The following is a 12,561-nucleotide window of genomic DNA, read 5'->3' on the forward strand; positions in this document are numbered from 1 at the left end:
TCCTCTATTCAGTTCGCTGCAGCTAGCGACTGGAACAAGCTGCAACAAACACTCAAACTGGACAGTTTTATCTCAATCTCTTCATTCAAAGACACAATCATGGACATTCTTACTGACAGTTGTGGCTGCTTTGTGTGATGTATTGTTGTCTCTACCTTCTTGCACTATGGGCTGTTGTCTGTGCCCAATAATGTTTGTACCATGTTTTGTGCTGCTACCATGTTGTGTTGCTACCATGTTGTTGTTATGCTGTGTTGTCATGTGTTGCTGCCTTGCTATGTTGTTGTCTTAGGTCTCTCTTTATATCGTGTTGCGTTGTCTCTCTTGTTGTGATGTGTATTTTGTCTATATTTATATTGTTTTTTTTGTTTTGTTTTTATCCCAGGCCCGTCCCGCAGGAGGCCTTTTGACTTTTGGTAGTCCGTCATTGTAAATAAGAATTTGTTCTTAACTGACTTGCCTAGTTAAATAAAGGTTAAATAAATAAAAATAAATTCTTACTTGTGCCTCGATTCGGCAGTCTCATCCAGATCAACATGGCATTTGTAGTTCTTTATGATAGCTACATTAGCATTTCATTTTTGGGGGGTAAATACAGGCGGATATATTGATATTGATCACCTTGTCCTAGCGCGATTTACACGGTTATCAAAACGTCACGCCAGGGTACGCCTACACGAAACCCAGCCCGTATTTTACTTGTTTCTAAAATTCCTTATGGGAAAAATGAACGGTGGAAAAACGATAGAGAGGAACCATTTCCCTGTTTGACCCCTCGGTTTTATGGGTATTACGACTCATATTGTTGTACTCTGTAGAAGTTTAAAGAGCCTGCACATGCATGAATGCCCCGGTCTCAGTCAGAGAGCAACTTTTTCAACAACAACAAGTGTACAATAATTGACTTCTCACAGCTAGTAGGTAAGTGATTGGACAGGCCTCGGGTGCGTTTGTGAATTACCTCAAGTATGTCAGAGTGTGTTCTCGGTCGTTAGTAAAGTCAAAGCTTTGTCAGATGATGTTCCTAAATTCACAGAGTTTTGCTATCAAAGCGTTCCGAGCGCACGCTGGAAGCTCTGGCCGATGAGTTGGGTTGATATGAGCGTTCGGACCTCACAATCAGCAGTCAAAATAACTGGTTAAAGTTGACTAGCTACTTCCAGACATTGAGAGAACACCTCACTCTGACCATTTTACTCTCCCTAGCAAAGCTGGTTAGACTGTTTTCTTGAGCGTTAGTGATTAACTAAGCTACTGGTAGCAATTTAATTACGTTTTTCTTTTTTGCCAATGTTTACTGACACCGGTCATATCATATTCAACGGGTGTTGCGCGTAGTAAATTCATAAGTTATTCTATGCTTTGGCAGACACGAGAGTGCTCTGAAATAGAAGTAGATAGTCATAGTGAATGTACGGACGCACCCGTCGATGTCACTCATTGGCTCCACTCTGCATTCCACCTATCTGTCAGACAGTTGCAGACGCGCTGCCTCCCCCTCGCCAAGCTCTCATGTTGCCGATTCTGACTGGAAATAGAAAAATATACACACCGCTGAACAATAACTCAAAAGTTATCGCAGCCGGTAAGGACAATTTTAATGGTTTATAAATGTAACATGTTATTTTGTTATGAACATAATTTGCGCAGCTAAGTTTAGCTTGCTAGCAGTTAACTAAACGGCGTCCAATGGCGAGGAAGGCAATGTGTTGACGAAGCTTTGGCCTAACTGAAAGTAGCTACCTAGCTAACCAGTCGCATAAAAACAAGGGATTCTTCCTGACAATCTTTTTGTAATCACGTGTCGTGCTGACAGAACTAGCTCGTCATTTTTGTTTTAAATCAACCGTAAACTGGTAACTAACATTTGTAACTGAGTCGGTTGGTTAGGTCTTTTTACAGAAGTGTCTTGTTAGGGAGTATATGCTAACGTACCATGTGAGGCCTGCCATTACTTGCTAGCCACCAATTAGCTTCGTTCGTAGCTAGTGTCAATGCACAAAGTCCGAACTACAAGTTAGCTAGCTAGTTACGTGTAATAATATAACGTTACGCTCTATTACTAAGACAGTCGAGGTAGTTATGTGACCTGGTCCAGTTGCTAACCGGTAACTGACATTAGTTCATATGGAACAAGTTGTTGCTGTTTGAAAGTAACCTTAACTACGTAAGTTACCGGTGATGTTCGATTTTTGTAATGCGATGAATGTCAACTTTCATGTTTGGAGAGCTTGCAGTGCTAGCCGAACTATCATTAACTAGTTAACCTATCTGGCTACAATATCCATGTGCAGTAGTTAGTTACATCTTTGTCACTACAGTAAAGTGACAATGACGTTTAACTTCTGTGGTGTTCCTCCAACTTTGGAAATAGAATGAAGAGATTTAGGCCTACTTCTGGCTGACTCGCATCCTGAAACGTACCCCGTAAATAGCTACTGGCGGTCATTCGGAATTTTGTACCAGCCTAGCACTAAACACCCGTTTCCAAACAATCAAGCATAGTATTTTTTTTGTATCAATATTTCATTGTAGGTGATTGACCAATGTAGGGTACCTGGTAATTCTACAATGGGAAAACAAATATGACCTAATCATACATTGGCAGGAGAAGAGTTCATAGTCACAGGCATTGATAATCATTGACCTCTTCCTAGTTTATGATATTTGCCTGGACATATGCCTGCAAACTTGTGATTTTATAGGATTGGTTACCAAATGTATGATGTGCCGCTGAGTACTTTAAGAACTTTTGCAATTGTTGGATTTCCCCTCTTGCAACTGGAAATGTAGTGTATCCTATGTCCACACATGAACATTAGTTGGACTATCTGCTCAATGGTTTGCAGGTCATGTTCTATATTTAGGCCAAATCCATGGTATTTGTCTTTTTAAATTTATTTTGGATGCCTTAAAAGGCTACCGTGAACAGAAGTTGCTCATAGATTGACAGCAAGACAGGTTATTTCCTGTGTCACAGGTCTACACACAATATTGTATGTTGTCTACCTTCTACACAGTTGTCTTTTATTAAAAGATTGTGGTGGAAATTCACATGGTGAAGGAAGAGGTGAGGTGTAATGGCGAAGAAAATGGTTTCTCTATTGTGCCTCACTGACTGATATCCCACAAGATGGATAACAGCACATCCTCCAAAGCAATAAATAGTTCATCACCTGGGGGAAGATCTTCCTCTCCTCCCAGCCCTGCAACTACTGCACATTTCAAAACCACAATATTGGCTAGTTTTCTTTAGGGTTGCCCAGCGGCACCTCAATGTTAAGACACCTGTCTGCCTTTGAGTGGTTCATAATAGCTACATGTGGGGTTTGTCATGGTAGCTACACAGACTGTCAAACTGCTGAAGGGCAATTCCACTGTAACAGAGTGAATGACAAAAACACATTCACTTGAACTGTGCCGATGCAAAGTTTGGTAACCGAATTACAGCAGAAAAAGCACAAAACGTAATTATTTTACCAAACTTTCCATTTGCCCTAGGGATGTGACAAATTTACATTTGTCAACATTTAAACAGCCTTTTATTGTTTAAACTTTAAAAAAAAAAGACGAGTTCAATGTTGTTCAGCATATGACCGCTAGGGGGCAATGCAGTTCAATCTGCCGCAGTCCTGGCTACCTACATACCCGTTGTCACTAGGTCATAAACCCTACCTATTTCTACAATTTCTCTTATGTGATTTAAACCAAACCTTGTCCTTAATCCTAACCTTAACCACAATGCTAACCTTATGCCTAACCTTAAATTAATGAATACACAGCCAATTTTGACTGTGGTAACCGCGCTTACCTTACTGCTATCCCCCACTCAGCAACGATGGTATCAGTGCCGTTTTATGTTCTGTTGTGTGCCTCCATGTTCTCAGTACGTACTTCATGTCCCACTTCTCATCAATGTGATGGATCATTGGTGATTTGTGACAACGTGTTCATAGACGTTCAAGCTACGTATGGTGTTTGAGAGCTCGGGCTTTGCACTTGCCAAGCAATCATTCCACAATTGCTTCATCAGGGCCGGCATGTTTTTTTTGGACATGGCATCTTGTAGTCTTCTGGTTTTAGATATCCTATTGACGCCGACATCCTCTACCATTGACAATTGCAGTATATCAACTGCAATCATTTTTGTAATCAGCGCTGTGATTCTCACTCTGTCCCTTATTGCACTGTTGCCACTAGCTTTATTCCACCTCGCAAAGTTAGAATTTAATCACCGTCTCATTTGACTCATTAAAGTATTGTCATACAGGACTTTGCTGCTCTCACTCATTTTTCGAACTGTTAATGACGATGTGCGGAGTGCTTTATATCGGTGGTAGATAATTAGAAAAATGCGTATCTCCTCGTAACGTTACAGCATTGGTGCATTAGGTATACAGTGAGGGGGAAAAGTATTTGATACCCTGCTGATTTTGTACGTTTGCCCACTGACAAAGAAATGATCAGTCTATCATTTTAATGGTAGGTTTATTTGAACAGTGAGACAGAATAACAAACAAAAAAAATAGAGAAAAATGCATGTGAAATGTTATAAAATTATTTGCATTTTATTGAGGGAAATAAGTATTTGACCCCTCTGCAAAACATGACTTAGTACTTGGTGGCAAAACCCTTGTTGGCAATCACAGAGGTCAGACGTTTCTTGTAGTTGGCCACCAGGTTTGCACACATCTCAGGAGGGATTTTGTCCCACTCCTCTTTGCAGATCTTTTCCAAATCATTAAGGTTTCGAGGCTGACGTTTGGCAACTCGAACCTTCAGCTCCCTCCACAGATTTTCTATGGGACTAAGGTCTGGAGACTGGCTAGGCCACTCCAGGACCTTAATGTGCTTCTTCTTGAGCCACTCCTTTGTTGCCTTGGCCGTGTGTTTTGGGTCATTGTCATTCTGGAATCCCCATCCACGACCCATTTTCAATGCCCTGGCTGAGGGAAGGAGGTTCTCACCCAAGATTTGACGGTATATGGCCCCGTCCATCGTCCCTTTGATGCGGTGAAGTTGTCCTGTCCCCTTAGCAGAAAAACACCCCCAAAGCATAATGTTTCCACCTCCATGTTTGACGGTGGGGATGGTGTTCTTGGGGTCACAGGCAGCATTCCTCCTCCTCCAAACACGGCAAGTTGAGTTGATGCCAAAGAGCTCCATTTTGGTCTCATCTGACCACAACACTTTCACCCAGTTGTCCTCTGAATCATTCAATGTTCATTGGCAAACTTCAGACGGGCATGTATATGTGCTTTCTTGAGCAGGGGGACCTTGCGGGCGCTGCAGGATTTCAGTCCTTCACGGCGTAGTGTGTTGCCAATTGTTTTCTTGGTGACTATGGTCCCAGCTGCCTTGAGATCATTGACAAGATCCTCCCATGTAGTTCTGGGCTGATTCCTCACCGTTCTCATGATCATGCAACTCCACGAAGTGAGATCTTGCATGGAGCCCCAGGCTGAGGGAGATTGACAGTTCTTTTGTGTTTCTTCCATTTGCGAATTATCGCACCAACTGTTGTCACCTTCTCACCAAGCTGCTTGGCGATGATCTTGTAGCCCATTCCAGCCTTGTGTAGGTCTACAATCTTGTCCCTGACATCCTTGGAGCGCTCTTTGGTCTTGGCCATGGTGGAGAGTTTGAAATCTCATTGATTGCTTCTGTGGACAGGTGTCTTTTATACAGGTAACAAACTGAGATTAGGAGCACTCCCTTTAAGAGTGTGCTCCTAATCTCAGCTCGTTACCTGTATAAAAGACACCTGGGAGCCAGAAATCTTTCTGATTGAGAGGGGGTTCAAAAAACGTATTTCCCTCATTTAAAATGCAAATCAATTCACAACATTTTTGACATGGGTTTTTCTGGATTTTTTGTTATTCTGTCTCTCACTGTTCAAATAAACCTACCATTAAAATTATAGACTGATCATTTCTTTGTCAGTGGGCAAACGTACAAAATCAGCAGGGGATCATACTTTTTCCCTCACTATGTTAAAAAAAAAAAAATACAAAAAAAAATCCCTTTATACTAATCACACGTGGTCCCTTTCAGACCGTTTTTGTGAACTCAATGTGGTTGGCAAAATGTTTTGTGGTTTGTGAACACCAAAGGATTTCAGCCCTCGAACCAAACGAGAGGGTCTGAGTTTGGTTCTCTTGAATTCCACAGTCCGGTTGTCTTTTTAGGGCAATGTGAACACACAGCTCCCAGGTTCACTTGTCACAGACTACTGCAACACTGTTTCCCCTGCCATAAACCCTCTCACTTTGTGTCACAATAGAGAGAAGATGTGCAGGTTTGCAGAAAAAAACGTGGGCAGTTTTTGGTTAGGGCTATTGATTCGCGATTCTCAAGGATACACAGGAATTCCAAAACGTGTTGAGTTTTTAGTTCGAGTTTAATTGTTTGCAATATGTGCTCTATAGGCTAATAGATTCATCAGCTGTTTATTTGATTGTTAAGGTTGATAGGGCTGGGTGATATGGACAATATCATAACACAATAATTTTGGTAATAGTCATTGGGCTGTTAGTGGTAGATTTCTGATCGTTTTTCTTCACAGTGCACGTATCTATTTGGTTAGGGATTTATTTCTAAACGTTAACGATCCCAATGTTTAAATGTTCACACCCTAATTTGCACTGTTCTTGAAGTAAATGTGTTTTGTAAAAATGTCTGTGGAAATTGTTAAAAGTGGTCCTTGTGAATAGTTATATGGCTTGTTTAACTTTGCAATCATTGGTTTTTGTTTTACATGCATTTGAAAGTGAAAAATCTGACTGGCACTGTTATACTGTTGAATTGCCCTGAACTGTTTCTGCCTGTGTCTGAGGGTTAGGACATACACTGATGCATCAGGACACCCATTTACTCAAGGACATTAAGCCCATTTTCAAGGTACTCCGCTGAGACAAGGCGTTCAAACAAGTGCGATTGTCGGTCGGTCCTCTGGTTGCAACTGAAGTGACTTAGCAGCGCTGAGCAGCCACTGCTGTGTGCCATGAGGTCCGGACTTTGCCTTGCCTTATAGCTCCTAGAGACACGATTATCCGTCAGGGTAAAAAAAATAAACGCTGAATGGAGAAAGAACCACTCGTCTAGTATCATGCCTCGGTCTCATCTTTTGTTTCTCTCTCCAGAATGACTACGTCCCCGACTGTAATGTTCTCAAGTCCAGGGTTGTCAGACTGTCTAATCGCATTACAGCTTATCTCAGCCTCAGTATTGTTTGGCAATGGTATCTTTTTCTCTCGTCTGTATCTGTCTGGGAGATATTAATGGAGCTGATGTGATGCATGGGTTGCTCGCTTCCCAAATGGCTCCCTATTAAGTGCATTAGATTTGACCAGACCCCTATGGTGCCTGGTCAAAAGTAGTGCACTAGATAGGGAATAGAGTGCCATAGGGAATAGTGATATATATATATATATATATGTGTATATATGGGCTCCCGGGGAAGGAGAAACAGAAACGAACGTCAGTCTTCATTAGGCCCAGGAAGCTCTCACCTGAGTAACTGCTGGGCTTTGCACGGCTCGCGTTTGCAAACACAGCAATAATGTATCGTTGCCCCACTTAAAATACATACACACATACAGGATGTTTAGTAGGGCTGTGACGATACCAGTGTATATACCATATTTTTTTCCATGGCAAAAATGAAAACCCGAAGCAGACAACTCTTAGGTCCTTTTAAAAACCTGCTGTATGTAAAATACTTTGTTCTAGCTTGGAAAATAGATGCATGTGACTCTGGATGACAAGGTTTTTTTCCAACATTAGAGCTGTTTTGCTATAGAAGTTAAATCCGTTTTGTTTCCTTGCCATGGTACTAGCGAGTATTGCGATACTGTTATCGCCCCGGCCCTAATGTTTACCATACTGTATCCTTTTATTTTTTTTAATACAACCTGCATTTTTATTGACCACATTGTGAATGACCGTAATCTAATTACATGTTTTCATATTTCATGTAGCTAGCTAGCTAACATATTCATGCTTCACCTATTCCTCTCTGATAAGATACCGTTGGACAAACATGCTTATCGAGGCCTATACCAGCACCGGTACCAGGCAGTATTATTTAACTTCTCTGGGCAAGGTGGGACGTCACCGTCCCACACTATTCAACAGCCAGTGAAATAATAGCATGGCGTGAAATACAAAACAGCAAAAATATCATTTCAATTTCTTAAAAATACAACTATTTTACACCATTTTAAAGATACACTTCTCCTTAATGTAACCACATTGTCTGATTTCAAAAAGGCTTTACAGCGAAAGCAAAACATTAGATTATGTTAGGAGAGTACATAGACAAAAATAACCACACAGACATCCTTGCTTGGAAAATGGATGTCACAAAAACCCAAAACACAGCTAAATGAGGCACTAACCTTTGATCTTCATCAGATAACACTCCTAGGACATCATGTTACACAATACATGTATGTTTTTTGTTCGATTAAGTAAATATTTATATCCGAAAACAGCATTTTACATTGGCGCGTGATGTTCAGAAAATGTATTCCCACCAAAACATCCGATGAATGTGCACATCAATTTACAAAAATACTCATCATAAACGATGACAAAATACATAATTATTTTAAGAATTATAGATACAGTACTCCTTTATGGAACCGCTGTGTCAGATTTAAAATAGCTTTTCGGCGAAAGCACATTTTTTTTCAATATTCTGAGTACATAGCTCGCCATCAAAGCAAGCTATACAGACACCCGCCAAGTTCTGGGGTCACCTAAACTCAGAATTAGTATTATGAATATTCTCTTACCTTTGCTGATCTTCGTCAGAATGCACTCCCAGGACTGCTACTTCCACAAGAAATGTTGTTTTTGTTAGAAATAATCCATATTTATGTCCAAATACCTCCGTTTTGTTCGTGCGTACAGAGCACTATCCAAAGGCATAACGCGCGAGCGCGGTACCAGAGACGAAAAGTCAATGTTCCATTACCATTCTTAGAAGCATGTCAAACGTTGTTTAAAATCAATCTTTATGGTATTTTTTTACGTAAAAATGCAATAATATTCCAACCGGACAATATCATATTCATTCAAGAAGAAAAAGAAGGAACGGCGGGATCGCGCATTACCAATCCCTTTGTCCCCAGGCAGTCCACTCATTGACTGAGCACCTATTATCTGCCCAGTAACAGGAGACCGATGAGAGAACTTTCTGAAGGCTTTTGACAGCCAATGGAGCCTTAGGAAGTGTTACGTGATCTCACAGACACTGTAGTTTCGATAGGGATTAGAAAGAACTACAATTCTCAGATCTCCCACTTCCTGGTTGACTTTTTCTCAGGTTTTTGCCTGCCATATGAGTTCTGTTATACTCAGACACCATTCAAACAGTTTTAGAAACTTCAGAGTGTTTTCTATCCAAATCTACTAATAATATGCATATTCTAGTTTCTGGGCCAGAGTAGTAACCAGTTTAATTTGGGTATGTTTTTTTTCCGGCCGTGAAAATACTGCCCCCTATACTTTAAGAAGTTAACTTGCAACATTTTGCTTTGACTCTTAGCCAGCTAGCTTGCTAAATGTACTAACTAGTGATTTAGCATTAGCGACTAACACAAATTATTTTAGCAACACCTTGATAAGGAAAGTCAAACTAGCAAACAGTCATTTGCAGACTTTAAGATACTTTGTTTGTGTAATTATAGAACGCTTGTGGAAAGCAGCATGCCGCCAACGTTGTCGCACCCATCTGACTATGTGGAGTGGACGGCAAGAAAGTGCTCTTGACTCGAGCAACTGCTCTGTCCTTGAGTGAGGGGCAGAGCTTGGTGTGGTTAGCGGCATGAGGGAGAGATGACTCGACGCAAACGAGTAAACTATAAAAACTGACATTATACGCGCCGGAGTTGCGTTTCCCATTTAACAAATCGAACATTGAAGTACCGTTATAGAAGGTAAAGTAAAAACCCAAAATGGTGTGTGCATCAGTACTGGTATAGTAAAATATGGTATACCGCCCAGCCCTAGGATTTGAATAGTGTGAGAAGATGCCACAACAGGGTATAAAATCAATTCTAGCTCTTAAAGGGGCAGTAGCCTGCATTGGTTGTACAACTTTCGATTACAGCATTATTTAATCTAGAGTTATTCTTTTTTTTTTCTGTTACCAATAATATTTACATGTTAGTAGTATCTTCTGATTACAATGTCATATTTTAAATAAATGCAATCTATTAGCTTGCAAAATGAAAGTAAGTATATCTAGCTGTCTTACAACAAATTCTGATGGAATGGCTTGTCCTGCACTTTGTAAAAACCCAGAGTACTTAGATTGAATGTTAGAAAAATGTTTTGGTTCCTTTCTAAACATAGCAATGTGAATGCAAAGAGGACTCAGACCACAAAATAGGTGAAGTGAACTGGCAAAACCGTTGAGTCCTTATTCAAATGCAAGGGCAGTGTGAATACAACGTTATTTTGCTTTGTTTTTACCCCAGAGTTTACTTTAAAGAGCATTTGAGATTGGTTCTTTTAAAGGGGGCTGTATGTGAAAACAACCTAAACCTGTTTTGAAATGCGTGAATAAGTGGTATTACAGGAACAACGAGGCAAACAGGTTTTGTGGTGATGAATGGATATATATATATATATATATAATATATAAACTGGATATTTGTTTGCATAACCTATATAATATACCGGGGAAGCTATGCTACATTATTAAGTATATAAACTACGGATAAGTCAACTGCTGAAGACAAGAACTACAACCGGCGACAGGAAGTGCGTCACGAGGCTGGGACCAGCCTGCACGCCGACGATAGGAGGAGCAAGTTTAAACCACGCTCCTCCTCCCTCTGACAGGCCAGCATTGAGCGGGAACTATCTCTGTCAGAGTATATAAGAGAGAACAATAGGATGTGGCGTTCTCTTCTCTGTCTGCCCTGCGTGGTGTCACAGCGATATATATATATATATATATATATATATATATATATATATATGAACAACTTATTTACCATACACGTGTTTGCATTAATTAAAGAAAACTTGAGTTACTCTTTGCCAAATTATTAGTTCCAATACCAGATTTGAATAGACGCGACGCGACAATCTGAACCCTCCCACTTAACCAGCACTGGCGCTTGACCCCCACCCAATCCCCCTCTTCTCGCTCTGACTCTACTGATGGCTAAATTATTGAGCTACGTTATTACTTTCTATGCCTGTGATATGTGGTTGTCCCACCTGGCTATCTTAACTTCTTGGGGCTATGTGGGACGCTAGCGTGCCACCCGTGGTGCACCCTATCAACAGCAGGTGCATTTCAAGAGCGGCAAATTTGAAACCAAATAAATGTCAAAATTCAAAGTTTTCAAACATACAACTATCTTACACCCTTTGAAAGATAAACATCTCCTTAATCTAACCACGTTGTCCGATTTCAAAAAGGTTTTACGGCGAAAGCATAAAGTTAGATTATGTTAGGAGAGTACATTGACAATAGCTGTGTGTAATGTTTTGTCAAAGCCAGGCGTCACCAAAACCATAAAACCAGCTAAAATGATGCACTAACCTTTTACAATCTCCATCAGATGACACTCATAGGACATTATGTTAGACAATGCATGCATTTTTAGTTCTATCAAGTTCATATTTATATGCAAAAACAGCGTTTTACTATGGCATTGATGTTGAGGAAATCGTTTCCCTCCAATAACCGGCAGTCAAGTCAGCATCACAAATTAAATAATTAAAATTAGAAAACATTGGTAAAATATTATATTGTCATTTAAAGAATTATAGATTTACATCTCTTGAACGCAATCAACTTGCCAGATTTAAAAATAACCTTACTGGGAAATCACACTTTGCAATAATCTGAGCACTGCGCCCAGAAAAATATGCTTTGCTATACAGACAAACGGCCATGTTGGAGAGATCTAAAATCGAAAATACTATGTAAATAATCCATTACCTTTGATTCTCTTCATCAGATGTCACTTCCAGGATTCCCAGGTCCATAACGAATGTAGTTTTGTTCAAAAAAGCTCATCATTTATATCCAAAAAGCTCCGTGTTGTTAGCACATGATCTAAGCCAGCCGGACTTCTCGTCATGAACGAGGGGAAAAAATATATTTACGTTCGTTCAAACATGTCAAACGTTGTATAGCATAAATCATTAGTGCCTTTTTTTAACCAGAACATGAATAATATTCAAGGTGGACGAATGCATTCTCTTTTATAACGTATTGGAACGAGGGTACCCAACATGAACTCGCGCGCCAGAGTCTAACCGGCCATCACCGTTCCATGGCTCTTGTTCGGTCAGATCTCACAGTAAAAGACTCAAAACACTTTGTAAAGGCTGGTGACATCTAGTGGAAGCAATAGGAAGTGCCAAAACATTAATCAACCCCTGTGTGTTTCAATGGCATAGGCTTAAAGGTAATTCAACACATCAGGTATCCACTTCCTGTCAGAAAATGTCTCAGGGTTTTGCCTGCCAAATGAGTTCTGTTATACTCACAGACACCATTCAAACAGTTTTAGAAACTTTAGGGTGTTT

General features: G+C 40.3%; 1 protein-coding gene across 12 annotated transcripts in view; it reads left to right on the forward strand.

Annotated features, from left to right (window-relative positions):
- The first annotated feature begins 699 nt into the window (after positions 1-699).
- LOC106582400 (R3H domain-containing protein 1) overlaps positions 700-12,561 on the forward strand; it is a 67,602-nt gene continuing 55,740 nt past the window's right edge. For 11 of the 12 annotated variants that reach the window (XM_014165487.2, XM_014165488.2, XM_014165476.2 and 8 more), the window contains exon 1: positions 1,319-1,585. The gene's annotated coding sequence lies outside the window, so the exon portion shown is untranslated. Of the gene's footprint in view, positions 922-1,318; positions 1,586-12,561 lie in introns of those variants that run through there. The other variant, XM_014165478.2, reaches the window with a different exon arrangement.

The sequence above is a fragment of the Salmo salar genome, chromosome ssa21 (genome assembly GCF_905237065.1).
Source record: "Salmo salar chromosome ssa21, Ssal_v3.1, whole genome shotgun sequence".
Lineage (NCBI taxonomy): Eukaryota > Metazoa > Chordata > Actinopteri > Salmoniformes > Salmonidae > Salmo > Salmo salar.